Source organism: Notamacropus eugenii, chromosome 5 (assembly GCF_028372415.1).
Source record: "Notamacropus eugenii isolate mMacEug1 chromosome 5, mMacEug1.pri_v2, whole genome shotgun sequence".
Taxonomy (NCBI): Eukaryota; Metazoa; Chordata; class Mammalia; order Diprotodontia; family Macropodidae; genus Notamacropus; species Notamacropus eugenii.
The window spans coordinates 134153007-134157473 of record NC_092876.1 but is presented as its reverse complement, the minus strand read 5'-3'; the positions used below and the strand labels follow the sequence as shown (position 1 = coordinate 134157473).

At 42.6% G+C, this 4467-nt stretch overlaps 1 pseudogene; it reads left to right on the top strand.

Moving 5' to 3' along the window:
* Positions 1 to 2643: 2643 nt before the first annotated feature.
* LOC140505211 (elongation factor 1-alpha 1 pseudogene) lies at positions 2644 to 4265 on the top strand (annotated as a pseudogene).
* The last annotated feature ends 202 nt before the right edge of the window (positions 4266 to 4467 follow it).

Here is a 4467-nt window from a genome sequence, read left to right as displayed (position 1 = left end):
GCCACATGTGACCTTGAGGCCACAGGTTCCCCACCCCTGCTAGACTCTAGGGAAAGGGCAGGAGGGATTCCCTGGAAAAGAAACTCTAGTCTAGCAAAGGGTAGTTCTAGGACTGCGTGAGACCAACAAACCGCAGGCCAGTACAAGTGTTTAATAGAAGATGAACAGCTCCCAAGAGCAACAGCTCAGGGTCAGAGCCATAAGCGTGCTCCAAGGGAGCTGGATAAATCATGAGAAACAAGGGAGTCGTGAAGAGGGCAGGTCACTATAGAAGCCAGAAACACGTAAGAAAAAGCATTGAGTGCCTTAACGTCCAGACACGGAGGCACCAGAAGGATTCCAAGCAATTCTTCTGATTTTCTAAGACACACCTTACTTTTATATATATATAAATATATATATGTGTGTATGTATGTATATGTATGTGTATGCATGTGTATATATGGTGTGTATGTATACATATATGTGTATGTGTGAGTATATATACATATGCATACACATGTGTATATGTGCATGTATAGGTATATATACATATGTGTATATATGTATATGTGTGTGCATGTGTATGTATGTTTTTGTCTCAAGAAATTAGTCTTTTGACATTTCTTTAAGGAGCATAGAAGTTGAAGCCAGTTCAAATGGTCTAAATTTCTTAATTGGCCAAGACACCAAATAATTTGGATTTTAATTTTGCAGTGACTATTTTTGACATTTTTTCAGATCATTAAAATGGAAGTGTAGGTCTTTGAAAGCACCATTTTGAAAAAGTCCAAAAAATTGGAGAAATCTATTTTGTTATAGAAATTATTGTTCACTGAAAAACCATAAATGAACAAATTTATCAATTTGTCAGAATAAATTGATAATAAATGTCCATTTAAACTCAGAATTAGAGGTCTTACAAATGTGCTTGGATTTCTTCTGAACCCTCCATTCCCCAAACTGAAGACAACTTAAAATGTTCTTCCCACACCACCCCCAGTTTGGAACAAGGATATTCCAAGTAAGGGACTGTCTGGGGGATGGGATAGGGAAAAATCTCAGGAATTAATTTGGCAGAGGCTCAAGAGAAGGAGTGGGCCACAGTAGAAATACCCTTGATCTGGAACCAGAGAGCGAAGGTTCAAACTCTAGCTTTACTAATTGCTGAGTGTGCATGTGTGTATGTGTATGTGTATGTGGTTATGAAGGGATTTGAATGCCAAACAGAGTGAAGATTTTGGATGTGATCCTAGAAATAATAGGGAACCACTGGAGTTTAGTGAATAAGGAGGTGACATAATCACTTTGGAAGCTGAACAGAAGACAGACTGGAGTAGGGAGAGACTTATGGTAGAGACCAAGCAACATGTTTTTGCTATATTCCAAGCATGAGGTGATGAGGACAGGTACTGGGATGATGGCATTGTCAGTGAACAGAATGGATCATGTGTGAGAGATGTCAGGAAGGTAAAATCCACAGGTCTTGGCGACTGATTGGATATGAGGCATGAGAGAGAGTAAAAAGTCAAAAATGGCAACCAGTTAGGTGACTGGTAGGGTGGCAATCCTCTTGGTAGAATAGGGAGATGAGGAAGAGAGGAGGGTTTAGAGGGAAAGATAATGAGTTCCATTTTGGACATGTTGACTTTAAGATGCCTACAGGACATACAGTTTGAGATGTCTAGTTGGAGATGTGAGACTGGAAGTCAGCAGAGAGGTTAATGTTGGAGAGGTAGATTTGAGAATCATCAGCATGGAGATAATTGAATCCATGGGAGCTGATAAGATCCCTGAGTGAAGTGGTATAGAGGGGAAGAGGGCCCAGGACATAATCCTGAAGCATGCCCACAGTCAGGGCTCAGGAGACCCAAGCCCTTGTCATCTTTATGGCCAGGAGAATGGTATTATGAGGTTGAGGAGCTGAGACTGTGGCATTTGCCTGTGCTGTTACTCATCCAGGGAGTGAAGTTTGTCATCCAGAGAGCGAAGAATAGACATGGTGAGGAATATGATTACTGCCCGAGAGATCCCCATTGAATAGCAGGTCAGTGCTCTGGCCTCCTCAGTCCATAAATTAATGGGAAAGCTATTAATCTCCATGAGGTATGGCTGAGTGCCATCTGTGGGAACTATGAGCATGGAGGAGGGAGCAGAGTATCATTGAAGGAAATAATCCTATGTCACCCTTCTTCTCCCAGAGAAGGAGAGAGAATTGCTGCTCTTTTGATTAGCTCTAGACTCAGATGAAGATATTGAAAGAGAACTCTATGGGGAGTACATGGGGAAGGAGAGACATATCTCCAACCACCACTTCATTAAGCTGTGAGAGTAGTTTTCCATGGTATTGTTAGCTGAAAAGGCATTTGATCTGCTATTGGAAACTCTGGGTTTAAATCTGCCACTGACCAAGCAAGTCACATGACCTCTCTGTGACTCAGTTTCCTTACCAGCAGAGTTAAGAGTAGACTTGGGATAGGGAAAAATGTGTGTAAATTTACAATATCTCTCCCTCTCCCCAAACCAAGAATATTAGCCTTAGGTGAGCAAGAGCAAAAGTGCATTGCAGAGAGCAGAAGGGCTTCCAAACCACAGAGTGAGTGCCAGTGCTGAAGAGCAGCGGACTAGGGGTGTTGTGAAAACCATTGCTAAACTTCCACAAAAATGGGCAAGGAAAAGACTCACATTAACACTGTCATCATTGGACACATAGACTGGCAAATCCAGCACTGCTGGCCACCTCATCTACAAATGTTGTGGAATTGATAAGAGACTATTGAGAAGTTCAAGAAGGAGGCTGCTGAGATGGGAAAGGGCTCCTTTAAATATGCCTGGGTCTTAGATAAACTGAAGGCTGAATGTGAGCGTGGTATCACTATTGATATCTCGCTGTGGAAATTTGAGACCAGTAAGTACTATGTGACCATTATTGATGCTCCAGGACACAGATTTCATCAAGAACATGATTACAGGCACATCTCAGGCAGACTGTGCTGTCCTGATTGTTGCTGCCGGTGTTGGTGAATTTGAGGCTGGCATCTCTAAGAATGGGCAGACCCATGAGCATGCCCTTCTGGCCTACACACTACGTGTAAAACAACTGATTGTTGGTGTAAACAAAATGGATTCCACTGAGCCCCACTACAGCCAGAAGAGATACAAGGAAATTGTCAAGAAAGTCAGTACCTATATTAAGAAAATTGGCTACAATCCTGATACAATAGCTTTTGTGCCAATTTCAGGTTGGCATGGTGACAACATGCTGGAGCCTAGCTGTAATATGCCCTGGTTCAAGGGATGGAAAGTCACTCGTAAGGATGGCAATGCTAATGGAACTACACTGCTTGAAGCTTTGGATTGCATTCTGTCACCAACTCATCCAGCTGACAAGCCCCTTCATCTACCCCTCCAAGATGTCGACAAGATTGGTGGTATTGGTACTGTACCTGTTGGCCGAGTGGAAACTGGTGTTCTAAAACCAGGCATGGTGGTCACCTTCGCCCCAGTCAATGCTACAACTGAAGTAAAGTCTGTCGAAATGCACCATGAAGCTTTGAGTGAGGCTCTGCCAGGGGATGATGTTGGTTTCAATGTCAAGAACGTGTCTGTCAAAGATGTTCGTCGTGGTAATGTGGCTGGTGATAGCAAGAATGACCCTCCTATGGAAGCAGCTGGTTTCACTGCACAGGTTATTATCCTGAACCATCCAGGCCAAATCAGTGCTGGCTACGCACCTGTTCTGGATTGTCACACTGCTCACATTGCTTGCAAGTTTGCTGAAGTGAAGGAGAAGATTGATCGTCGTTCTGGCAAGAAGCTGGAAGATGGCCTTAAATTCCTGAAATCTGGTGATGCTGCCATCGTTGACATGGTTCCAGGCAAGCCCACGTGTGGGGAGAGTTTCTCTGATTATCCTCCTCTGGGTTGCTTTGCTGTTCGTGATATGAGGCGGACTGTTGCAGTTGGTGCCATCAAGGCAGTTGACTAGAAGGCTGCTGGAGCTGGCAAGGTCACAAAATCTTCCCAGAAGGCCCAGAAGGCTAAATGAATATTCTGTACAACACCTGCCACCCCAGTCTTAATCAGTGGTGGAAGAACAGTCTCAGAACTGTTTGTCTCAATTGGCCATTTAAGTTTAATAGTAAAAGACTGGTTAATGATTACAATGTATTGTAAAAGCTTCAGGAGGAAAGGAATGTTCTTGTGGACCATTTGTTTCATGGCAGTTTTAAGTTATTAGTTTTTAAAATTAGTAATTTTTAAATGGAAATAACTTGACCAAAAATCTGTCACAGAATTTTGAGACCATTAAAGCAGTTTAATGAGGAAAAAAAAGTATATTGCAATTCTATGCGCTCTCACCTATAGTGGCTGAGAAAAACTATGTTCAAGGTTGGAGTCAAGATGGTAGAGAAAAGGCAGGGACTTGCCTGAGCTCTCCCCAAAACTCCTTTAAAAACCTTTTAAAAATGACTCTAAACAAATTCT